The sequence below is a fragment of the Pleurodeles waltl genome, chromosome 3_1, assembly GCF_031143425.1.
Source record: "Pleurodeles waltl isolate 20211129_DDA chromosome 3_1, aPleWal1.hap1.20221129, whole genome shotgun sequence".
In the NCBI taxonomy this organism is placed as follows: Eukaryota; Metazoa; Chordata; class Amphibia; order Caudata; family Salamandridae; genus Pleurodeles; species Pleurodeles waltl.
The window spans coordinates 1,987,862,695-1,987,889,215 of NC_090440.1; the positions used below are offsets into that span (position 1 = coordinate 1,987,862,695).

General features: G+C 43.9%; 7 non-coding genes across 7 annotated transcripts; all 7 read right to left on the minus strand.

The window, feature by feature from the left end:
• Window positions 1-13: 13 nt before the first annotated feature.
• On the minus strand, window positions 14-231 carry LOC138285993 (small nucleolar RNA U3). Its single transcript, XR_011201693.1, has one exon. It is a non-coding gene; the product is annotated as a small nucleolar RNA U3 (small nucleolar RNA).
• Window positions 232-4,354: 4,123 nt separating this feature from the next.
• Window positions 4,355-4,572, minus strand: LOC138286003 (small nucleolar RNA U3). Its single transcript, XR_011201702.1, has one exon. It is a non-coding gene; the product is annotated as a small nucleolar RNA U3 (small nucleolar RNA).
• A 4,123-nt stretch (window positions 4,573-8,695) lies between these two features.
• On the minus strand, window positions 8,696-8,913 carry LOC138286004 (small nucleolar RNA U3). The gene has a single exon (XR_011201703.1). It is a non-coding gene; the product is annotated as a small nucleolar RNA U3 (small nucleolar RNA).
• Window positions 8,914-13,033: 4,120 nt separating this feature from the next.
• LOC138286006 (small nucleolar RNA U3) lies at window positions 13,034-13,251 on the minus strand. Its single transcript, XR_011201704.1, has one exon. It is a non-coding gene; the product is annotated as a small nucleolar RNA U3 (small nucleolar RNA).
• Window positions 13,252-17,374: 4,123 nt separating this feature from the next.
• Window positions 17,375-17,592, minus strand: LOC138286007 (small nucleolar RNA U3). The gene has a single exon (XR_011201705.1). It is a non-coding gene; the product is annotated as a small nucleolar RNA U3 (small nucleolar RNA).
• A 4,120-nt stretch (window positions 17,593-21,712) lies between these two features.
• LOC138286009 (small nucleolar RNA U3) lies at window positions 21,713-21,930 on the minus strand. The gene has a single exon (XR_011201706.1). It is a non-coding gene; the product is annotated as a small nucleolar RNA U3 (small nucleolar RNA).
• A 4,122-nt stretch (window positions 21,931-26,052) lies between these two features.
• LOC138286173 (small nucleolar RNA U3) lies at window positions 26,053-26,270 on the minus strand. Its single transcript, XR_011201863.1, has one exon. It is a non-coding gene; the product is annotated as a small nucleolar RNA U3 (small nucleolar RNA).
• Window positions 26,271-26,521: the final 251 nt, after the last annotated feature.

The following is a 26,521-nucleotide window of genomic DNA, read 5'->3' on the forward strand; positions in this document are numbered from 1 at the left end:
AAACAAGAAGCTAACCACTCAGTTTGTGTTTCCTTCCTCCAGTTCTTCATAAAAGAAGAGAGGAACGTTCATCAATAGCAGACAGCAGCTGCACAAATGCAACACTGTCCACTGGCTTCGCGCTCAGAAGAAAACACTACAACTCTTCCTCGTGGTTAGCGAAGACCAGACACTTTCGAACACATTTCCTCAGTTAAAAACTATAGAAATGATCCCTGAAAGTATAGTCTTGCCTGAACCACTTCCAGCTCACACAGACAGAAAAAGTGGAAACCCTTCTTACCTACAGTAAGCACCTGTTGGGCATCAAGTCAAAAAACATATAAATATATAGATAAGACCACAAAATAGCATTCAGCAGATGCGCGTGCATTTCTGTGCAAGAAAGAGTTCTCCCTAGAACTCGGGTGACACAATGCTTTAAAAATTTGCATATCAGAAATCAGCCACCAATCAAATTCAGCCTGCCTTTTCCCGGCCCTGTCTCACACACAGACACACACACACACACACAGGTTACCTGTTGGCTGCTCCTGAAACAGACAGAGGACTACAGTATGAAAGTTAAAGTTCAAACAGGTAAAGAAACGGCAGCCATACTTTCCTTTCCTGCTCTCGTTTACCGCAACAAACACATTTTAACTTGTTTAAAAAGTAAGAGAAACAGTTGGTAAACTCACAAAAAAGACAGTCTACCGTTACTTCCAGAGCTTTCGGCACTGCACTAAATGACAATTATTACCATTTCAAGATGGCTACGCATTATCAGACTGCACGAAGTGGGTGAATTTTACTGGAGATCGGACAGAATCACCAGAGCGCTTACTCTGTTCAAGTAAAGCAGCACACACTTGCCCTCTGAGTTCACATCATACTGTGCTGAAAGTGTAGGTGGTGAAAACACTGGGAATTATTCTTGTTCACAGCCTTCATTTTGAAGCTCAAGCCAAGACATGGATTTCTCTGGTAGTTTCATCCTCAGATATCTTGGTGAGATGTTCAACTTCCTGACGCAAATCGATTTACATGTTAAGAGGCAGAGCATTAATTAGCACTCATTTGGACTACTGCAATGCCTTACACAAGGGAAAATGGGGAAAACTTGAAACAAAACGGCAGGTTCCACAGGATTTTGCAGGAAGACAGTTTTCAATCAGAATATTTGGTTCAGATTATGACCTTTCAATGTGCCAAAAGCGTGATACTGATTGCTAGTGAATGAGAAACGACCTGGTAGGTTTGCAAGTATGGAAACAAAAGGTGTAGCAAGCAACCTACCTTTACATTTTGAAAAGTTGCACCACAGATCAAATGTATGGCAATGTCTTCAATCAGTCTCCCCAAACAAAGTAACTCTCCCCCAGTTCACGTGTAAGACCCTTACAAGGCGATGGCATTCCGCAGGAACCACGGGTTACAACGGAACCTACCACTTTCAGATGAGCTCTGAATACCTGGACATCAAAGAAAGCCTTCACATCAGCAACACCTTGTCCTACCAGCCGCTTTGAACATATGCAGCTTTTCCAGGCCCCATGACTTTTAGGCATCTCTGTATTATAGAAGTATCCAAAACACGGTTTATTTTTCTTGTACAGAAGATTCCGTTCACCGGGGAGTGAATCCTTGTCGGGACAATTTTGATCCTAGTATTCTTCAGAATAGGAACCGAACATTTCAGTGAATGTATCCGTCATCCAGCCCTTCCTCAAATGAAGAAAGGAACAGCCATCAACAAAAGACAGTTGTTTCATAAATACAACTCTGCCCTTCCTTTCCAGATCAGGGCTTTTCTGCAACAACTCTCTGACACTTACAAACACTGGGGCAGATTTACGACATTTTGGCGCAGGGCAGCACAGCAAGTCACATTGCTGTGCCCTGTGTCAAAGAAAACGGGCAATAATGTGTTATATGTATGCAATACTGTCCTTTTCCACTGCGCTGGAGCCATTTTGACTGCCTAGAGCCAGCGCCGGCAACCTTGCACCATGGTGCAAGGTTGTCTGCGTTGTAGGCAAAATTGTTTTTGTGAAGGAAGAGGCACCTTCCTACACAAAAACAATCTTGGGAGGCTTTTCCCTTTTCCTATGCGTGCTGCAAAACGCAGCACACATAGAAAGGGGAAACAACAAAGAGAAATAAAGATATTTCTCCTCACTGACCCTCCCCTGGGGAGGGGTAAGGTGTTGGTGCATTCCCAGATTTACATGGCTCTGTAAATTTGGGGATGCGTCTAACAACATGGGTGTTGCGTTGGAACACACACTGCAAAGCCCTTGGATCGCCTCCCTAATGCAGAGTAAGCCAGCGCACCGCTTTACAATGCCTTGCCTTAATCACTATCTACGGGACTATTCAAAGCCACGCCAAGTGGCTTTGCGTGATCTCCTAGATATGGTTAAAAGGTCTGACCGCTGTTGCGTCACTAGAAGTCACGCAACTGCAGTGCAAGCCTCTCTTAAATATGCCCCACTAGTTCCAGTTTCTTTCTTCAGAAACTTTTTATAACGCTATGCCACTCTGTTCCAGTGGCACAGGAAGATGTCACAACAGCATTTTTGCTGCCATCTGGCTTAGCTCTCAGATGGTAAGTGATACAGACTTTAAAAACTGCTGCTGTGGTCTATGCCGCTAACTAAAGTATTGCTTCAGCACGACAGGCTCAAGTTGAAGGCGAAAAACAGTCCACATCCCCTCTTCCAGCAGGCTAGAGGGTACCACAATTTAGTCTTACTTTGTTTTTTGTTTTTATATTTACTTATCTATTTATTTCATTATTTTAAAAAAGGACATTGCTGGGAAGGCAGTCGGGCTACGCTCCTGGCTCCTATAAAGCCAAGATTAGGCAAAGTTTTGAAGCACTCAACTGGCCTGCCGCCAGAGCGGAACCTTCTCCAATTCACGCTCTGCCGCCAACCCACCCACCTCGTTTCCCCGGCATTGGGGCATGTTTGAACTCCAAAATGGCGGCCTCCGGGGTTCCACACATTGCAGCTTTACCATTTTCAAGGTACAGGGATTATTCTACTGTTTAAAAGCTGCTGGCATTCCGATTTTCTTCATGAGGCTATCAATCTTGCAGTGTTCTAATATAGCATACGAGAACATTATTAGGGGCCCAAAGGGATCATTAAACGTCTTCTGTTGAGAGTTATTGACAAAAGCGAGGGGACAGGGCATTTAACTAATGTGACAGCAGAGGAACGACGCCTATGCTGACAGCTCAACATTTCGTTCAATGAGGTAAGAATGCTTTAAATTAAACAGGAAAGCCAAAAAAACGACATTTGCTAGAATATTAGACCAGATGGCTTATTCCAACCATTATTTGATTGTTGCAACTTCACTGTCCCCAATGAATCTTAAAAAATTCCAATGTCCTAAGACATCTAGCCCTTGATGTACTAGAGGTTGTGCGAGCGTTCCTGGGAAGCTGAATGATTTTCTGCTGCGCCTACAGGCTTTTATGGTAAGTAATCAGATGCAATCCTTTACGCTTACGTTACTTTGTGCTATGCGAGTCCCCGTGCAACACCTTAGCAAATGCCCAAGACGGCGTTCTTTGTCCTCATCGGTCTAAGATCCTCAACAGCCTTATACATTTTAGGACCTGTGACCAGGGTGTTACTCTTGGTTTTAGTCTAAAAAGACTAACTAGCATTAGAAAGCCCCTTTTCCCCACGTCAATTCGACAGGGCGATAAGCCACTGAGCGGCACTAATTGTGTGGAAGATGTCTAAACTCTAAAAATAGATCAAACATAGAGGCCCAGATTTATGAAACGCTTGCGTTATCACAGCGTAAGGCAACACCAGGGCATCAGTGAGGTTTACTAAACCACGCAAGGCCACCTTGCGTGGCATTGCATGTCTTAATAAATCTAGAGTAACCCATGGCAGCGCAAGTCGCTGCCTTGCGTTACTGTTTGCCGGGAAGGCGTTCCATGGGTAGGGAGTGGGTGATCTTAGGCATCCACCCATGCTCTTTCATGCATTCCCAGATTTACTAAGAGTAGTAAACCTGGGAACGCGTACGCCTTCCCAACTGAGGAGCAACAAGGAGAAATATCTTTGTTTCTCTACGTTTTATCCTCAAGTTGTCCTGCTGAGTTGCGTAAGAGGTGAGTAAATCTTCCCCTTCCCCGGGTCCATTTGAAAAGACCCTCCTTACTTAAATGTACCAAATTACGATTAGAAAGACCGTTTGAAAAGCTCAGTTTATAAAAGAAAGCCCCAAAAAAGCCCAAAAGAGGTGATTGCAAATACAAGTCAAGTGAGAATCTGGCAACCATCAAATATCCAAGAAAAGAAGTTTAAAATGCTGTACTCTCTTAAACTGAAACAAGAAGCTAACCACTCAGTTTGTGTTTCCTTCCTCCAGTTCTTCGTAAAAGAAGAGAGGAACGTTCATCAATAGCAGACAGCAGCTGCACAAATGCAACACTGTCCACTGGCTTCGCGCTCAGAAGAAAACACTACAACTCTTCCTCGTGGTTAGCGAAGACCAGACACTTTCGAACACATTTCCTCAGTTAAAAACTATAGAAATGATCCCTGAAAGTATAGTCTTGCCTGAACCACTTCCAGCTCACACAGACAGAAAAAGTGGAAACCCTTCTTACCTACAGTAAGCACCTGTTGGGCATCAAGTCAAAAAACATATAAATATATAGATAAGACCACAAAATAGCATTCAGCAGATGCGCGTGCATTTCTGTGCAAGAAAGAGTTCTCCCTAGAACTCGGGTGACACAATGCTTTAAAAATGTGCATATCAGAAATCAGCCACCAATCAAATTCAGCCTGCCTTTTCCCGGCCCTGTCTCACACACAGACACACACACACACACACAGGTTACCTGTTGGCTGCTCCTGAAACAGACAGAGGACTACAGTATGAAAGTTAAAGTTCAAACAGGTAAAGAAACGGCAGCCATACTTTCCTTTCCTGCTCTCGTTTACCGCAACAAACACATTTTAACTTGTTTAAAAAGTAAGAGAAACAGTTGGTAAACTCACAAAAAAGACAGTCTACCGTTACTTCCAGAGCTTTCGGCACTGCACTAAATGACAATTATTACCATTTCAAGATGGCTACGCATTATCAGACTGCACGAAGTGGGTGAATTTTACTGGAGATCGGACAGAATCACCAGAGCGCTTACTCTGTTCAAGTAAAGCAGCACACACTTGCCCTCTGAGTTCACATCATACTGTGCTGAAAGTGTAGGTGGTGAAAACACTGGGAATTATTCTTGTTCACAGCCTTCATTTTGAAGCTCAAGCCAAGACATGGATTTCTCTGGTAGTTTCATCCTCAGATATCTTGGTGAGATGTTCAACTTCCTGACGCAAATCGATTTACATGTTAAGAGGCAGAGCATTAATTAGCACTCATTTGGACTACTGCAATGCCTTACACAAGGGAAAATGGGGAAAACTTGAAACAAAACGGCAGGTTCCACAGGATTTTGCAGGAAGACAGTTTTCAATCAGAATATTTGGTTCAGATTATGACCTTTCAATGTGCCAAAAGCGTGATACTGATTGCTAGTGAATGAGAAACGACCTGGTAGGTTTGCAAGTATGGAAACAAAAGGTGTAGCAAGCAACCTACCTTTACATTTTGAAAAGTTGCACCACAGATCAAATGTATGGCAATGTCTTCAATCAGTCTCCCCAAACAAAGTAACTCTCCCCCAGTTCACGTGTAAGACCCTTACAAGGCGATGGCATTCCGCAGGAACCACGGGTTACAACGGAACCTACCACTTTCAGATGAGCTCTGAATACCTGGACATCAAAGAAAGCCTTCACATCAGCAACACCTTGTCCTACCAGCCGCTTTGAACATATGCAGCTTTTCCAGGCCCCATGACTTTTAGGCATCTCTGTATTATAGAAGTATCCAAAACACGGTTTATTTTTCTTGTACAGAAGATTCCGTTCACCGGGGAGTGAATCCTTGTCGGGACAATTTTGATCCTAGTATTCTTCAGAATAGGAACCGAACATTTCAGTGAATGTATCCGTCATCCAGCCCTTCCTCAAATGAAGAAAGGAACAGCCATCAACAAAAGACAGTTGTTTCATAAATACAACTCTGCCCTTCCTTTCCAGATCAGGGCTTTTCTGCAACAACTCTCTGACACTTACAAACACTGGGGCAGATTTACGACATTTTGGCGCAGGGCAGCACAGCAAGTCACATTGCTGTGCCCTGTGTCAAAGAAAACGGGCAATAATGTGTTATATGTATGCAATACTGTCCTTTTCCACTGCGCTGGAGCCATTTTGACTGCCTAGAGCCAGCGCCGGCAACCTTGCACCATGGTGCAAGGTTGTCTGCGTTGTAGGCAAAATTGTTTTTGTGAAGGAAGAGGCACCTTCCTACACAAAAACAATCTTGGGAGGCTTTTCCCTTTTCCTATGCGTGCTGCAAAACGCAGCACACATAGAAAGGGGAAACAACAAAGAGAAATAAAGATATTTCTCCTCACTGACCCTCCCCTGGGGAGGGGTAAGGTGTTGGTGCATTCCCAGATTTACATGGCTCTGTAAATTTGGGGATGCGTCTAACAACATGGGTGTTGCGTTGGAACACACACTGCAAAGCCCTTGGATCGCCTCCCTAATGCAGAGTAAGCCAGCGCACCGCTTTACAATGCCTTGCCTTAATCACTATCTACGGGACTATTCAAAGCCACGCCAAGTGGCTTTGCGTGATCTCCTAGATATGGTTAAAAGGTCTGACCGCTGTTGCGTCACTAGAAGTCACGCAACTGCAGTGCAAGCCTCTCTTAAATATGCCCCACTAGTTCCAGTTTCTTTCTTCAGAAACTTTTTATAACGCTATGCCACTCTGTTCCAGTGGCACAGGAAGATGTCACAACAGCATTTTTGCTGCCATCTGGCTTAGCTCTCAGATGGTAAGTGATACAGACTTTAAAAACTGCTGCTGTGGTCTATGCCGCTAACTAAAGTATTGCTTCAGCACGACAGGCTCAAGTTGAAGGCGAAAAACAGTCCACATCCCCTCTTCCAGCAGGCTAGAGGGTACCACAATTTAGTCTTACTTTGTTTTTTGTTTTTATATTTACTTATCTATTTATTTCATTATTTAAAAAAAGGACATTGCTGGGAAGGCAGTCGGGCTACGCTCCTGGCTCCTATAAAGCCAAGATTAGGCAAAGTTTTGAAGCACTCAACTGGCCTGCCGCCAGAGCGGAACCTTCTCCAATTCACGCTCTGCCGCCAACCCACCCACCTCGTTTCCCCGGCATTGGGGCATGTTTGAACTCCAAAATGGCGGCCTCCGGGGTTCCACACATTGCAGCTTTACCATTTTCAAGGTACAGGGATTATTCTACTGTTTAAAAGCTGCTGGCATTCCGATTTTCTTCATGAGGCTATCAATCTTGCAGTGTTCTAATATAGCATACGAGAACATTATTAGGGGCCCAAAGGGATCATTAAACGTCTTCTGTTGAGAGTTATTGACAAAAGCGAGGGGACAGGGCATTTAACTAATGTGACAGCAGAGGAACGACGCCTATGCTGACAGCTCAACATTTCGTTCAATGAGGTAAGAATGCTTTAAATTAAACAGGAAAGCCAAAAAAACGACATTTGCTAGAATATTAGACCAGATGGCTTATTCCAACCATTATTTGATTGTTGCAACTTCACTGTCCCCAATGAATCTTAAAAAATTCCAATGTCCTAAGACATCTAGCCCTTGATGTACTAGAGGTTGTGCGAGCGTTCCTGGGAAGCTGAATGATTTTCTGCTGCGCCTACAGGCTTTTATGGTAAGTAATCAGATGCAATCCTTTACGCTTACGTTACTTTGTGCTATGCGAGTCCCCGTGCAACACCTTAGCAAATGCCCAAGACGGCGTTCTTTGTCCTCATCGGTCTAAGATCCTCAACAGCCTTATACATTTTAGGACCTGTGACCAGGGTGTTACTCTTGGTTTTAGTCTAAAAAGACTAACTAGCATTAGAAAGCCCCTTTTCCCCACGTCAATTCGACAGGGCGATAAGCCACTGAGCGGCACTAATTGTGTGGAAGATGTCTAAACTCTAAAAATAGATCAAACATAGAGGCCCAGATTTATGAAACGCTTGCGTTATCACAGCGTAAGGCAACACCAGGGCATCAGTGAGGTTTACTAAACCACGCAAGGCCACCTTGCGTGGCATTGCATGTCTTAATAAATCTAGAGTAACCCATGGCAGCGCAAGTCGCTGCCTTGCGTTACTGTTTGCCGGGAAGGCGTTCCATGGGTAGGGAGTGGGTGATCTTAGGCATCCACCCATGCTCTTTCATGCATTCCCAGATTTACTAAGAGTAGTAAACCTGGGAACGCGTACGCCTTCCCAACTGAGGAGCAACAAGGAGAAATATCTTTGTTTCTCTACGTTTTATCCTCAAGTTGTCCTGCTGAGTTGCGTAAGAGGTGAGTAAATCTTCCCCTTCCCCGGGTCCATTTGAAAAGACCCTCCTTACTTAAATGTACCAAATTACGATTAGAAAGACCGTTTGAAAAGCTCAGTTTATAAAAGAAAGCCCCAAAAAAGCCCAAAAGAGGTGATTGCAAATACAAGTCAAGTGAGAATCTGGCAACCATCAAATATCCAAGAAAAGAAGTTTAAAATGCTGTACTCTCTTAAACTGAAACAAGAAGCTAACCACTCAGTTTGTGTTTCCTTCCTCCAGTTCTTCGTAAAAGAAGAGAGGAACGTTCATCAATAGCAGACAGCAGCTGCACAAATGCAACACTGTCCACTGGCTTCGCGCTCAGAAGAAAACACTACAACTCTTCCTCGTGGTTAGCGAAGACCAGACACTTTCGAACACATTTCCTCAGTTAAAAACTATAGAAATGATCCCTGAAAGTATAGTCTTGCCTGAACCACTTCCAGCTCACACAGACAGAAAAAGTGGAAACCCTTCTTACCTACAGTAAGCACCTGTTGGGCATCAAGTCAAAAAACATATAAATATATAGATAAGACCACAAAATAGCATTCAGCAGATGCGCGTGCATTTCTGTGCAAGAAAGAGTTCTCCCTAGAACTCGGGTGACACAATGCTTTAAAAATTTGCATATCAGAAATCAGCCACCAATCAAATTCAGCCTGCCTTTTCCCGGCCCTGTCTCACACACAGACACACACACACACACAGGTTACCTGTTGGCTGCTCCTGAAACAGACAGAGGACTACAGTATGAAAGTTAAAGTTCAAACAGGTAAAGAAACGGCAGCCATACTTTCCTTTCCTGCTCTCGTTTACCGCAACAAACACATTTTAACTTGTTTAAAAAGTAAGAGAAACAGTTGGTAAACTCACAAAAAAGACAATCTACCGTTACTTCCAGAGCTTTCGGCACTGCACTAAATGACAATTATTACCATTTCAAGATGGCTACGCATTATCAGACTGCACGAAGTGGGTGAATTTTACTGGAGATCGGACAGAATCACCAGAGCGCTTACTCTGTTCAAGTAAAGCAGCACACACTTGCCCTCTGAGTTCACATCATACTGTGCTGAAAGTGTAGGTGGTGAAAACACTGGGAATTATTCTTGTTCACAGCCTTCATTTTGAAGCTCAAGCCAAGACATGGATTTCTCTGGTAGTTTCATCCTCAGATATCTTGGTGAGATGTTCAACTTCCTGACGCAAATCGATTTACATGTTAAGAGGCAGAGCATTAATTAGCACTCATTTGGACTACTGCAATGCCTTACACAAGGGAAAATGGGGAAAACTTGAAACAAAACGGCAGGTTCCACAGGATTTTGCAGGAAGACAGTTTTCAATCAGAATATTTGGTTCAGATTATGACCTTTCAATGTGCCAAAAGCGTGATACTGATTGCTAGTGAATGAGAAACGACCTGGTAGGTTTGCAAGTATGGAAACAAACGGTGTAGCAAGCAACCTACCTTTACATTTTGAAAAGTTGCACCACAGATCAAATGTATGGCAATGTCTTCAATCAGTCTCCCCAAACAAAGTAACTCTCCCCCAGTTCATGTGTAAGACCCTTACAAGGCGATGGCATTCCGCAGGAACCACGGGTTACAACGGAACCTACCACTTTCAGATGAGCTCTGAATACCTGGACATCAAAGAAAGCCTTCACATCAGCAACACCTTGTCCTACCAGCCGCTTTGAACATATGCAGCTTTTCCAGGCCCCATGACTTTTAGGCATCTCTGTATTATAGAAGTATCCAAAACACGGTTTATTTTTCTTGTACAGAAGATTCCGTTCACCGGGGAGTGAATCCTTGTCGGGACAATTTTGATCCTAGTATTCTTCAGAATAGGAACCGAACATTTCAGTGAATGTATCCGTCATCCAGCCCTTCCTCAAATGAAGAAAGGAACAGCCATCAACAAAAGACAGTTGTTTCATAAATACAACTCTGCCCTTCCTTTCCAGATCAGGGCTTTTCTGCAACAACTCTCTGACACTTACAAACACTGGGGCAGATTTACGACATTTTGGCGCAGGGCAGCACAGCAAGTCACATTGCTGTGCCCTGTGTCAAAGAAAACGGGCAATAATGTGTTATATGTATGCAATACTGTCCTTTTCCACTGCGCTGGAGCCATTTTGACTGCCTAGAGCCAGCGCCGGCAACCTTGCACCATGGTGCAAGGTTGTCTGCGTTGTAGGCAAAATTGTTTTTGTGAAGGAAGAGGCACCTTCCTACACAAAAACAATCTTGGGAGGCTTTTCCCTTTTCCTATGCGTGCTGCAAAACGCAGCACACATAGAAAGGGGAAACAACAAAGAGAAATAAAGATATTTCTCCTCACTGACCCTCCCCTGGGGAGGGGTAAGGTGTTGGTGCATTCCCAGATTTACATGGCTCTGTAAATTTGGGGATGCGTCTAACAACATGGGTGTTGCGTTGGAACACACACTGCAAAGCCCTTGGATCGCCTCCCTAATGCAGAGTAAGCCAGCGCACCGCTTTACAATGCCTTGCCTTAATCACTATCTACGGGACTATTCAAAGCCACGCCAAGTGGCTTTGCGTGATCTCCTAGATATGGTTAAAGGTCTGACCGCTGTTGCGTCACTAGAAGTCACGCAACTGCAGTGCAAGCCTCTCTTAAATATGCCCCACTAGTTCCAGTTTCTTTCTTCAGAAACTTTTTATAACGCTATGCCACTCTGTTCCAATGGCACAGGAAGATGTCACAACAGCATTTTTGCTGCCATCTGGCTTAGCTCTCAGATGGTAAGTGATACAGACTTTAAAAACTGCTGCTGTGGTCTATGCCGCTAACTAAAGTATTGCTTCAGCACGACAGGCTCAAGTTGAAGGCGAAAAACAGTCCACATCCCCTCTTCCAGCAGGCTAGAGGGTACCACAATTTAGTCTTACTTTGTTTTTTGTTTTTATATTTACTTATCTATTTATTTCATTATTTTAAAAAAGGACATTGCTGGGAAGGCAGTCGGGCTACGCTCCTGGCTCCTATAAAGCCAAGATTAGGCAAAGTTTTGAAGCACTCAACTGGCCTGCCGCAAGAGCGGAACCTTCTCCAATTCACGCTCTGCCGCCAACCCACCCACCTCGTTTCCCCGGCATTGGGGCATGTTTGAACTCCAAAATGGCGGCCTCCGGGGTTCCACACATTGCAGCTTTACCATTTTCAAGGTACAGGGATTATTCTACTGTTTAAAAGCTGCTGGCATTCCGATTTTCTTCATGAGGCTATCAATCTTGCAGTGTTCTAATATAGCATACGAGAACATTATTAGGGGCCCAAAGGGATCATTAAACGTCTTCTGTTGAGAGTTATTGACAAAAGCGAGGGGACAGGGCATTTAACTAATGTGACAGTAGAGGAACGACGCCTATGCTGACAGCTCAACATTTCGTTCAATGAGGTAAGAATGCTTTAAATTAAACAGGAAAGCCAAAAAAACGACATTTGCTAGAATATTAGACCAGATGGCTTATTCCAACCATTATTTGATTGTTGCAACTTCACTGTCCCCAATGAATCTTAAAAAATTCCAATGTCCTAAGACATCTAGCCCTTGATGTACTAGAGGTTGTGCGAGCGTTCCTGGGAAGCTGAATGATTTTCTGCTGCGCCTACAGGCTTTTATGGTAAGTAATCAGATGCAATCCTTTACGCTTACGTTACTTTGTGCTATGCGAGTCCCCGTGCAACACCTTAGCAAATGCCCAAGACGGCGTTCTTTGTCCTCATCGGTCTAAGATCCTCAACAGCCTTATACATTTTAGGACCTGTGACCAGGGTGTTACTCTTGGTTTTAGTCTAAAAAGACTAACTAGCATTAGAAAGCCCCTTTTCCCCACGTCAATTCGACAGGGCGATAAGCCACTGAGCGGCACTAATTGTGTGGAAGATGTCTAAACTCTAAAAATAGATCAAACATAGAGGCCCAGATTTATGAAACGCTTGCGTTATCACAGCGTAAGGCAACACCAGGGCATCAGTGAGGTTTACTAAACCACGCAAGGCCACCTTGCGTGGCATTGCATGTCTTAATAAATCTAGAGTAACCCATGGCAGCGCAAGTCGCTGCCTTGCGTTACTGTTTGCCGGGAAGGCGTTCCATGGGTAGGGAGTGGGTGATCTTAGGCATCCACCCATGCTCTTTCATGCATTCCCAGATTTACTAAGAGTAGTAAACCTGGGAACGCGTACGCCTTCCCAACTGAGGAGCAACAAGGAGAAATATCTTTGTTTCTCTACGTTTTATCCTCAAGTTGTCCTGCTGAGTTGCGTAAGAGGTGAGTAAATCTTCCCCTTCCCCGGGTCCATTTGAAAAGACCCTCCTTACTTAAATGTACCAAATTACGATTAGAAAGACCGTTTGAAAAGCTCAGTTTATAAAAGAAAGCCCCAAAAAAGCCCAAAAGAGGTGATTGCAAATACAAGTCAAGTGAGAATCTGGCAACCATCAAATATCCAAGAAAAGAAGTTTAAAATGCTGTACTCTCTTAAACTGAAACAAGAAGCTAACCACTCAGTTTGTGTTTCCTTCCTCCAGTTCTTCGTAAAAGAAGAGAGGAACGTTCATCAATAGCAGACAGCAGCTGCACAAATGCAACACTGTCCACTGGCTTCGCGCTCAGAAGAAAACACTACAACTCTTCCTCGTGGTTAGCGAAGACCAGACACTTTCGAACACATTTCCTCAGTTAAAAACTATAGAAATGATCCCTGAAAGTATAGTCTTGCCTGAACCACTTCCAGCTCACACAGACAGAAAAAGTGGAAACCCTTCTTACCTACAGTAAGCACCTGTTGGGCATCAAGTCAAAAAACATATAAATATATAGATAAGACCACAAAATAGCATTCAGCAGATGCGCGTGCATTTCTGTGCAAGAAAGAGTTCTCCCTAGAACTCGGGTGACACAATGCTTTAAAAATGTGCATATCAGAAATCAGCCACCAATCAAATTCAGCCTGCCTTTTCCCGGCCCTGTCTCACACACAGACACACACACACACACACAGGTTACCTGTTGGCTGCTCCTGAAACAGACAGAGGACTACAGTATGAAAGTTAAAGTTCAAACAGGTAAAGAAACGGCAGCCATACTTTCCTTTCCTGCTCTCGTTTACCGCAACAAACACATTTTAACTTGTTTAAAAAGTAAGAGAAACAGTTGGTAAACTCACAAAAAAGACAGTCTACCGTTACTTCCAGAGCTTTCGGCACTGCACTAAATGACAATTATTACCATTTCAAGATGGCTACGCATTATCAGACTGCACGAAGTGGGTGAATTTTACTGGAGATCGGACAGAATCACCAGAGCGCTTACTCTGTTCAAGTAAAGCAGCACACACTTGCCCTCTGAGTTCACATCATACTGTGCTGAAAGTGTAGGTGGTGAAAACACTGGGAATTATTCTTGTTCACAGCCTTCATTTTGAAGCTCAAGCCAAGACATGGATTTCTCTGGTAGTTTCATCCTCAGATATCTTGGTGAGATGTTCAACTTCCTGACGCAAATCGATTTACATGTTAAGAGGCAGAGCATTAATTAGCACTCATTTGGACTACTGCAATGCCTTACACAAGGGAAAATGGGGAAAACTTGAAACAAAACGGCAGGTTCCACAGGATTTTGCAGGAAGACAGTTTTCAATCAGAATATTTGGTTCAGATTATGACCTTTCAATGTGCCAAAAGCGTGATACTGATTGCTAGTGAATGAGAAACGACCTGGTAGGTTTGCAAGTATGGAAACAAAAGGTGTAGCAAGCAACCTACCTTTACATTTTGAAAAGTTGCACCACAGATCAAATGTATGGCAATGTCTTCAATCAGTCTCCCCAAACAAAGTAACTCTCCCCCAGTTCACGTGTAAGACCCTTACAAGGCGATGGCATTCCGCAGGAACCACGGGTTACAACGGAACCTACCACTTTCAGATGAGCTCTGAATACCTGGACATCAAAGAAAGCCTTCACATCAGCAACACCTTGTCCTACCAGCCGCTTTGAACATATGCAGCTTTTCCAGGCCCCATGACTTTTAGGCATCTCTGTATTATAGAAGTATCCAAAACACGGTTTATTTTTCTTGTACAGAAGATTCCGTTCACCGGGGAGTGAATCCTTGTCGGGACAATTTTGATCCTAGTATTCTTCAGAATAGGAACCGAACATTTCAGTGAATGTATCCGTCATCCAGCCCTTCCTCAAATGAAGAAAGGAACAGCCATCAACAAAAGACAGTTGTTTCATAAATACAACTCTGCCCTTCCTTTCCAGATCAGGGCTTTTCTGCAACAACTCTCTGACACTTACAAACACTGGGGCAGATTTACGACATTTTGGCGCAGGGCAGCACAGCAAGTCACATTGCTGTGCCCTGTGTCAAAGAAAACGGGCAATAATGTGTTATATGTATGCAATACTGTCCTTTTCCACTGCGCTGGAGCCATTTTGACTGCCTAGAGCCAGCGCCGGCAACCTTGCACCATGGTGCAAGGTTGTCTGCGTTGTAGGCAAAATTGTTTTTGTGAAGGAAGAGGCACCTTCCTACACAAAAACAATCTTGGGAGGCTTTTCCCTTTTCCTATGCGTGCTGCAAAACGCAGCACACATAGAAAGGGGAAACAACAAAGAGAAATAAAGATATTTCTCCTCACTGACCCTCCCCTGGGGAGGGGTAAGGTGTTGGTGCATTCCCAGATTTACATGGCTCTGTAAATTTGGGGATGCGTCTAACAACATGGGTGTTGCGTTGGAACACACACTGCAAAGCCCTTGGATCGCCTCCCTAATGCAGAGTAAGCCAGCGCACCGCTTTACAATGCCTTGCCTTAATCACTATCTACGGGACTATTCAAAGCCACGCCAAGTGGCTTTGCGTGATCTCCTAGATATGGTTAAAAGGTCTGACCGCTGTTGCGTCACTAGAAGTCACGCAACTGCAGTGCAAGCCTCTCTTAAATATGCCCCACTAGTTCCAGTTTCTTTCTTCAGAAACTTTTTATAACGCTATGCCACTCTGTTCCAGTGGCACAGGAAGATGTCACAACAGCATTTTTGCTGCCATCTGGCTTAGCTCTCAGATGGTAAGTGATACAGACTTTAAAAACTGCTGCTGTGGTCTATGCCGCTAACTAAAGTATTGCTTCAGCACGACAGGCTCAAGTTGAAGGCGAAAAACAGTCCACATCCCCTCTTCCAGCAGGCTAGAGGGTACCACAATTTAGTCTTACTTTGTTTTTTGTTTTTATATTTACTTATCTATTTATTTCATTATTTAAAAAAAGGACATTGCTGGGAAGGCAGTCGGGCTACGCTCCTGGCTCCTATAAAGCCAAGATTAGGCAAAGTTTTGAAGCACTCAACTGGCCTGCCGCCAGAGCGGAACCTTCTCCAATTCACGCTCTGCCGCCAACCCACCCACCTCGTTTCCCCGGCATTGGGGCATGTTTGAACTCCAAAATGGCGGCCTCCGGGGTTCCACACATTGCAGCTTTACCATTTTCAAGGTACAGGGATTATTCTACTGTTTAAAAGCTGCTGGCATTCCGATTTTCTTCATGAGGCTATCAATCTTGCAGTGTTCTAATATAGCATACGAGAACATTATTAGGGGCCCAAAGGGATCATTAAACGTCTTCTGTTGAGAGTTATTGACAAAAGCGAGGGGACAGGGCATTTAACTAATGTGACAGCAGAGGAACGACGCCTATGCTGACAGCTCAACATTTCGTTCAATGAGGTAAGAATGCTTTAAATTAAACAGGAAAGCCAAAAAAACGACATTTGCTAGAATATTAGACCAGATGGCTTATTCCAACCATTATTTGATTGTTGCAACTTCACTGTCCCCAATGAATCTTAAAAAATTCCAATGTCCTAAGACATCTAGCCCTTGATGTACTAGAGGTTGTGCGAGCGTTCCTGGGAAGCTGAATGATTTTCTGCTGCGCCTACAGGCTTTTATGGTAAGTAATCAGATGCAATCCTTTACGCTTACGTTACTTTGTGCTATGCGAGTCCCCGTGCAACACCTTAGCAAATGCCCAAGACGGCGTTCTTTGTCCTCATCGGTCTAAGATCCTCAACAGCCTTATACATTTTAGGACCTGTGACCAGGGTGTTACTCTTGGTTTTAGTCTAAAAAGACTAACTAGCATTAGAAAGCCCCTTTTCCCCACGTCAATTCGACAGGGCGATAAGCCACTGAGCGGCACTAATTGTGTGGAAGATGTCTAAACTCTAAAAATAGATCAAACATAGAGGCCCAGATTTATGAAACGCTTGCGTTATCACAGCGTAAGGCAACACCAGGGCATCAGTGAGGTTTACTAAACCACGCAAGGCCACCTTGCGTGGCATTGCATGTCTTAATAAATCTAGAGTAACCCATGGCAGCGCAAGTCGCTGCCTTGCGTTACTGTTTGCCGGGAAGGCGTTCCATGGGTAGGGAGTGGGTGATCTTAGGCATCCACCCATGCTCTTTCATGCATTCCCAGATTTACTAAGAGTAGTAAACCTGGGAACGCGTACGCCTTCCCAACTGAGGAGCAACAAGGAGAAATATCTTTGTTTCTCTACGTTTTATCCTCAAGTTGTCCTGCTGAGTTGCGTAAGAGGTGAGTAAATCTTCCCCTTCCCCGGGTCCATTTGAAAAGACCCTCCTTACTTAAATGTACCAAATTACGATTAGAAAGACCGTTTGAAAAGCTCAGTTTATAAAAGAAAGCCCCAAAAAAGCCCAAAAGAGGTGATTGCAAATACAAGTCAAGTGAGAATCTGGCAACCATCAAATATCCAAGAAAAGAAGTTTAAAATGCTGTACTCTCTTAAACTGAAACAAGAAGCTAACCACTCAGTTTGTGTTTCCTTCCTCCAGTTCTTCGTAAAAGAAGAGAGGAACGTTCATCAATAGCAGACAGCAGCTGCACAAATGCAACACTGTCCACTGGCTTCGCGCTCAGAAGAAAACACTACAACTCTTCCTCGTGGTTAGCGAAGACCAGACACTTTCGAACACATTTCCTCAGTTAAAAACTATAGAAATGATCCCTGAAAGTATAGTCTTGCCTGAACCACTTCCAGCTCACACAGACAGAAAAAGTGGAAACCCTTCTTACCTACAGTAAGCACCTGTTGGGCATCAAGTCAAAAAACATATAAATATATAGATAAGACCACAAAATAGCATTCAGCAGATGCGCGTGCATTTCTGTGCAAGAAAGAGTTCTCCCTAGAACTCGGGTGACACAATGCTTTAAAAATTTGCATATCAGAAATCAGCCACCAATCAAATTCAGCCTGCCTTTTCCCGGCCCTGTCTCACACACAGACACACACACACACACAGGTTACCTGTTGGCTGCTCCTGAAACAGACAGAGGACTACAGTATGAAAGTTAAAGTTCAAACAGGTAAAGAAACGGCAGCCATACTTTCCTTTCCTGCTCTCGTTTACCGCAACAAACACATTTTAACTTGTTTAAAAAGTAAGAGAAACAGTTGGTAAACTCACAAAAAAGACAATCTACCGTTACTTCCAGAGCTTTCGGCACTGCACTAAATGACAATTATTACCATTTCAAGATGGCTACGCATTATCAGACTGCACGAAGTGGGTGAATTTTACTGGAGATCGGACAGAATCACCAGAGCGCTTACTCTGTTCAAGTAAAGCAGCACACACTTGCCCTCTGAGTTCACATCATACTGTGCTGAAAGTGTAGGTGGTGAAAACACTGGGAATTATTCTTGTTCACAGCCTTCATTTTGAAGCTCAAGCCAAGACATGGATTTCTCTGGTAGTTTCATCCTCAGATATCTTGGTGAGATGTTCAACTTCCTGACGCAAATCGATTTACATGTTAAGAGGCAGAGCATTAATTAGCACTCATTTGGACTACTGCAATGCCTTACACAAGGGAAAATGGGGAAAACTTGAAACAAAACGGCAGGTTCCACAGGATTTTGCAGGAAGACAGTTTTCAATCAGAATATTTGGTTCAGATTATGACCTTTCAATGTGCCAAAAGCGTGATACTGATTGCTAGTGAATGAGAAACGACCTGGTAGGTTTGCAAGTATGGAAACAAACGGTGTAGCAAGCAACCTACCTTTACATTTTGAAAAGTTGCACCACAGATCAAATGTATGGCAATGTCTTCAATCAGTCTCCCCAAACAAAGTAACTCTCCCCCAGTTCATGTGTAAGACCCTTACAAGGCGATGGCATTCCGCAGGAACCACGGGTTACAACGGAACCTACCACTTTCAGATGAGCTCTGAATACCTGGACATCAAAGAAAGCCTTCACATCAGCAACACCTTGTCCTACCAGCCGCTTTGAACATATGCAGCTTTTCCAGGCCCCATGACTTTTAGGCATCTCTGTATTATAGAAGTATCCAAAACACGGTTTATTTTTCTTGTACAGAAGATTCCGTTCACCGGGGAGTGAATCCTTGTCGGGACAATTTTGATCCTAGTATTCTTCAGAATAGGAACCGAACATTTCAGTGAATGTATCCGTCATCCAGCCCTTCCTCAAATGAAGAAAGGAACAGCCATCAACAAAAGACAGTTGTTTCATAAATACAACTCTGCCCTTCCTTTCCAGATCAGGGCTTTTCTGCAACAACTCTCTGACACTTACAAACACTGGGGCAGATTTACGACATTTTGGCGCAGGGCAGCACAGCAAGTCACATTGCTGTGCCCTGTGTCAAAGAAAACGGGCAATAATGTGTTATATGTATGCAATACTGTCCTTTTCCACTGCGCTGGAGCCATTTTGACTGCCTAGAGCCAGCGCCGGCAACCTTGCACCATGGTGCAAGGTTGTCTGCGTTGTAGGCAAAATTGTTTTTGTGAAGGAAGAGGCACCTTCCTACACAAAAACAATCTTGGGAGGCTTTTCCCTTTTCCTATGCGTGCTGCAAAACGCAGCACACATAGAAAGGGGAAACAACAAAGAGAAATAAAGATATTTCTCCTCACTGACCCTCCCCTGGGGAGGGGTAAGGTGTTGGTGCATTCCCAGATTTACATGGCTCTGTAAATTTGGGGATGCGTCTAACAACATGGGTGTTGCGTTGGAACACACACTGCAAAGCCCTTGGATCGCCTCCCTAATGCAGAGTAAGCCAGCGCACCGCTTTACAATGCCTTGCCTTAATCACTATCTACGGGACTATTCAAAGCCACGCCAAGTGGCTTTGCGTGATCTCCTAGATATGGTTAAAGGTCTGACCGCTGTTGCGTCACTAGAAGTCACGCAACTGCAGTGCAAGCCTCTCTTAAATATGCCCCACTAGTTCCAGTTTCTTTCTTCAGAAACTTTTTATAACGCTATGCCACTCTGTTCCAATGGCACAGGAAGATGTCACAACAGCATTTTTGCTGCCATCTGGCTTAGCTCTCAGATGGTAAGTGATACAGACTTTAAAAACTGCTGCTGTGGTCTATGCCGCTAACTAAAGTATTGCTTCAGCACGACAGGCTCAAGTTGAAGGCGAAAAACAGTCCACATCCCCTCTTCCAGCAGGCTAGAGGGTACCACAATTTAGTCTTACTTTGTTTTTTGTTTTTATATTTACTTATCTATTTATTTCATTATTTTAAAAAAGGACATTGCTGGGAAGGCAGTCGGGCTACGCTCCTGGCTCCTATAAAGCCAAGATTAGGCAAAGTTTTGAAGCACTCAACTGGCCTGCCGCAAGAGCGGAACCTTCTCCAATTCACGCTCTGCCGCCAACCCACCCACCTCGTTTCCCCGGCATTGGGGCATGTTTGAACTCCAAAATGGCGGCCTCCGGGGTTCCACACATTGCAGCTTTACCATTTTCAAGGTACAGGGATTATTCTACTGTTTAAAAGCTGCTGGCATTCCGATTTTCTTCATGAGGCTATCAATCTTGCAGTGTTCTAATATAGCATACGAGAACATTATTAGGGGCCCAAAGGGATCATTAAACGTCTTCTGTTGAGAGTTATTGACAAAAGCGAGGGGACAGGGCATTTAACTAATGTGACAGTAGAGGAACGACGCCTATGCTGACAGCTCAACATTTCGTTCAATGAGGTAAGAATGCTTTAAATTAAACAGGAAAGCCAAAAAAACGACATTTGCTAGAATATTAGACCAGATGGCTTATTCCAACCATTATTTGATTGTTGCAACTTCACTGTCCCCAATGAATCTTAAAAAATTCCAATGTCCTAAGACATCTAGCCCTTGATGTACTAGAGGTTGTGCGAGCGTTCCTGGGAAGCTGAATGATTTTCTGCTGCGCCTACAGGCTTTTATGGTAAGTAATCAGATGCAATCCTTTACGCTTACGTTACTTTGTGCTATGCGAGTCCCCGTGCAACACCTTAGCAAATGCCCAAGACGGCGTTCTTTGTCCTCATCGGTCTAAGATCCTCAACAGCCTTATACATTTTAGGACCTGTGACCAGGGTGTTACTCTTGGTTTTAGTCTAAAAAGACTAACTAGCATTAGAAAGCCCCTTTTCCCCACGTCAATTCGACAGGGCGATAAGCCACTGAGCGGCACTAATTGTGTGGAAGATGTCTAAACTCTAAAAATAGATCAAACATAGAGGCCCAGATTTATGAAACTCTTGCGTTATCACAGCGTAAGGCAACACCAGGGCATCAGTGAGGTTTACTAAACCACGCAAGGCCACCTTGCGTGGCATTGCATGTCTTAATAAATCTAGAGTAACCCATGGCAGCGCAAGTCGCTGCCTTGCGTTACTGTTTGCCGGGAAGGCGTTCCATGGGTAGGGAGTGGGTGATCTTAGGCATCCACCCATGCTCTTTCATGCATTCCCAGATTTACTAAGAGTAGTAAACCTGGGAACGCGTACGCCTTCCCAACTGAGGAGCAACAAGGAGAAATATCTTTGTTTCTCTACGTTTTATCCTCAAGTTGTCCTGCTGAGTTGCGTAAGAGGTGAGTAAATCTTCCCCTTCCCCGGGTCCATTTGAAAAGACCCTCCTTACTTAAATGTACCAAATTACGATTAGAAAGACCGTTTGAAAAGCTCAGTTTATAAAAGAAAGCCCCAAAAAAGCCCAAAAGAGGTGATTGCAAATACAAGTCAAGTGAGAATCTGGCAACCATCAAATATCCAAGAAAAGAAGTTTAAAATGCTGTACTCTCTTAAACTGAAACAAGAAGCTAACCACTCAGTTTGTGTTTCCTTCCTCCAGTTCTTCGTAAAAGAAGAGAGGAACGTTCATCAATAGCAGACAGCAGCTGCACAAATGCAACACTGTCCACTGGCTTCGCGCTCAGAAGAAAACACTACAACTCTTCCTCGTGGTTAGCGAAGACCAGACACTTTCGAACACATTTCCTCAGTTAAAAACTATAGAAATGATCCCTGAAAGTATAGTCTTGCCTGAACCACTTCCAGCTCACACAGACAGAAAAAGTGGAAACCCTTCTTACCTACAGTAAGCACCTGTTGGGCATCAAGTCAAAAAACATATAAATATATAGATAAGACCACAAAAAATGCATTCAGCAGATGCGCGTGCATTTCTGTGCAAGAAAGAGTTCTCCCTAGAACTCGGGTGACACAATGCTTTAAAAATGTGCATATCAGAAATCAGCCACCAATCAAATTCAGCCTGCCTTTTCCCGGCCCTGTCTCACACACAGACACACACACACACACAGGTTACCTGTTGGCTGCTCCTGAAACAGACAGAGGACTACAGTATGAAAGTTAAAGTTCAAACAGGTAAAGAAACGGCAGCCATACTTTCCTTTCCTGCTCTCGTTTACCGCAACAAACACATTTTAACTTGTTTAAAAAGTAAGAGAAACAGTTGGTAAACTCACAAAAAAGACAGTCTACCGTTACTTCCAGAGCTTTCGGCACTGCACTAAATGACAATTATTACCATTTCAAGATGGCTACGCATTATCAGACTGCACGAAGTGGGTGCATTTTACTGGAGATCGGACAGAATCACCAGAGCGCTTACTCTGTTCAAGTAAAGCAGCACACACTTGCCCTCTGAGTTCACATCATACTGTGCTGAAAGTGTAGGTGGTGAAAACACTGGGAATTATTCTTGTTCACAGCCTTCATTTTGAAGCTCAAGCCAAGACATGGATTTCTCTGGTAGTTTCATCCTCAGATATCTTGGTGAGATGTTCAACTTCCTGACGCAAATCGATTTACATGTTAAGAGGCAGAGCATTAATTAGCACTCATTTGGACTACTGCAATGCCTTACACAAGGGAAAATGGGGAAAACTTGAAACAAAACGGCAGGTTCCACAGGATTTTGCAGGAAGACAGTTTTCAATCAGAATATTTGGTTCAGATTATGACCTTTCAATGTGCCGAAAGCGTGATACTGATTGCTAGTGAATGAGAAACGACCTGGTAGGTTTGCAAGTATGGAAACAAAAGGTGTAGCAAGCAACCTACCTTTACATTTTGAAAAGTTGCACCACAGATCAAATGTATGGCAATGTCTTCAATCAGTCTCCCCAAACAAAGTAACTCTCCCCCAGTTCACGTGTAAGACCCTTACAAGGCGATGGCATTCCGCAGGAACCACGGGTTACAACGGAACCTACCACTTTCAGATGAGCTCTGAATACCTGGACATCAAAGAAAGCCTTCACATCAGCAACACCTTGTCCTACCAGCCGCTTTGAACATATGCAGCTTTTCCAGGCCCCATGACTTTTAGGCATCTCTGTATTATAGAAGTATCCAAAACACGGTTTATTTTTCTTGTACAGAAGATTCCGTTCACCGGGGAGTGAATCCTTGTCGGGACAATTTTGATCCTAGTATTCTTCAGAATAGGAACCGAACATTTCAGTGAATGTATCCGTCATCCAGCCCTTCCTCAAATGAAGAAAGGAACAGCCATCAACAAAAGACAGTTGTTTCATAAATACAACTCTGCCCTTCCTTTCCAGATCAGGGCTTTTCTGCAACAACTCTCTGACACTTACAAACACTGGGGCAGATTTACGACATTTTGGCGCAGGGCAGCACAGCAAGTCACATTGCTGTGCCCTGTGTCAAAGAAAACGGGCAATAATGTGTTATATGTATGCAATACTGTCCTTTTCCACTGCGCTGGAGCCATTTTGACTGCCTAGAGCCAGCGCCGGCAACCTTGCACCATGGTGCAAGGTTGTCTGCGTTGTAGGCAAAATTGTTTTTGTGAAGGAAGAGGCACCTTCCTACACAAAAACAATCTTGGGAGGCTTTTCCCTTTTCCTATGCGTGCTGCAAAACGCAGCACACATAGAAAGGGGAAACAACAAAGAGAAATAAAGATATTTCTCCTCACTGACCCTCCCCTGGGGAGGGGTAAGGTGTTGGTGCATTCCCAGATTTACATGGCTCTGTAAATTTGGGGATGCGTCTAACAACATGGGTGTTGCGTTGGAACACACACTGCAAAGCCCTTGGATCGCCTCCCTAATGCAGAGTAAGCCAGCGCACCGCTTTACAATGCCTTGCCTTAATCACTATCTACGGGACTATTCAAAGCCACGCCAAGTGGCTTTGCGTGATCTCCTAGATATGGTTAAAAGGTCTGACCGCTGTTGCGTCACTAGAAGTCACGCAACTGCAGTGCAAGCCTCTCTTAAATATGCCCCACTAGTTCCAGTTTCTTTCTTCAGAAACTTTTTATAACGCTATGCCACTCTGTTCCAGTGGCACAGGAAGATGTCACAACAGCATTTTTGCTGCCATCTGGCTTAGCTCTCAGATGGTAAGTGATACAGACTTTAAAAACTGCTGCTGTGGTCTATGCCGCTAACTAAAGTATTGCTTCAGCACGACAGGCTCAAGTTGAAGGCGAAAAACAGTCCACATCCCCTCTTCCAGCAGGCTAGAGGGTACCACAATTTAGTCTTACTTTGTTTTTTGTTTTTATATTTACTTATCTATTTATTTCATTATTTTAAAAAAGGACATTGCTGGGAAGGCAGTCGGGCTACGCTCCTGGCTCCTATAAAGCCAAGATTAGGCAAAGTTTTGAAGCACTCAACTGGCCTGCCGCCAGAGCGGAACCTTCTCCAATTCACGCTCTGCCGCCAACCCACCCACCTCGTTTCCCCGGCATTGGGGCATGTTTGAACTCCAAAATGGCGGCCTCCAGGGTTCCACACATTGCAGCTTTACCATTTTCAAGGTACAGGGATTATTCTACTGTTTAAAAGCTGCTGGCATTCCGATTTTCTTCATGAGGCTATCAATCTTGCAGTGTTCTAATATAGCATACGAGAACATTATTAGGGGCCCAAAGGGATCATTAAACGTCTTCTGTTGAGAGTTATTGACAAAAGCGAGGGGACAGGGCATTTAACTAATGTGACAGCAGAGGAACGACGCCTATGCTGACAGCTCAACATTTCGTTCAATGAGGTAAGAATGCTTTAAATTAAACAGGAAAGCCAAAAAAACGACATTTGCTAGAATATTAGACCAGATGGCTTATTCCAACCATTATTTGATTGTTGCAACTTCACTGTCCCCAATGAATCTTAAAAAATTCCAATGTCCTAAGACATCTAGCCCTTGATGTACTAGAGGTTGTGCGAGCGTTCCTGGGAAGCTGAATGATTTTCTGCTGCGCCTACAGGCTTTTATGGTAAGTAATCAGATGCAATCCTTTACGCTTACGTTACTTTGTGCTATGCGAGTCCCCGTGCAACACCTTAGCAAATGCCCAAGACGGCGTTCTTTGTCCTCATCGGTCTAAGATCCTCAACAGCCTTATACATTTTAGGACCTGTGACCAGGGTGTTACTCTTGGTTTTAGTCTAAAAAGACTAACTAGCATTAGAAAGCCCCTTTTCCCCACGTCAATTCGACAGGGCGATAAGCCACTGAGCGGCACTAATTGTGTGGAAGATGTCTAAACTCTAAAAATAGATCAAACATAGAGGCCCAGATTTATGAAACGCTTGCGTTATCACAGCGTAAGGCAACACCAGGGCATCAGTGAGGTTTACTAAACCACGCAAGGCCACCTTGCGTGGCATTGCATGTCTTAATAAATCTAGAGTAACCCATGGCAGCGCAAGTCGCTGCCTTGCGTTACTGTTTGCCGGGAAGGCGTTCCATGGGTAGGGAGTGGGTGATCTTAGGCATCCACCCATGCTCTTTCATGCATTCCCAGATTTACTAAGAGTAGTAAACCTGGGAACGCGTACGCCTTCCCAACTGAGGAGCAACAAGGAGAAATATCTTTGTTTCTCTACGTTTTATCCTCAAGTTGTCCTGCTGAGTTGCGTAAGAGGTGAGTAAATCTTCCCCTTCCCCGTGTCCATTTGAAAAGACCCTCCTTACTTAAATGTACCAAATTACGATTAGAAAGACCGTTTGAAAAGCTCAGTTTATAAAAGAAAGCCCCAAAAAAGCCCAAAAGAGGTGATTGCAAATACAAGTCAAGTGAGAATCTGGCAACCATCAAATATCCAAGAAAAGAAGTTTAAAATGCTGTACTCTCTTAAACTGAAACAAGAAGCTAACCACTCAGTTTGTGTTTCCTTCCTCCAGTTCTTCGTAAAAGAAAAGAGGAACGTTCATCAATAGCAGACAGCAGCTGTACAAATGCAACACTGTCCACTGGCTTCGCGCTCAGAAGAAAACACTACAACTCTTCCTCGTGGTTAGCGAAGACCAGACACTTTCGAACACATTTCCTCAGTTAAAAACTATAGAAATGATCCCTGAAAGTATAGTCTTGCCTGAACCACTTCCAGCTCACACAGACAGAAAAAGTGGAAACCCTTCTTACCTACAGTAAGCACCTGTTGGGCATCAAGTCAAAAAACATATAAATATATAGATAAGACCACAAAATAGCATTCAGCAGATGTGCGTGCATTTCTGTGCAAGAAAGAGTTCTCCCTAGAACTCGGGTGACACAATGCTTTAAAAATTTGCATATCAGAAATCAGCCACCAATCAAATTCAGCCTGCCTTTTCCCGGCCCT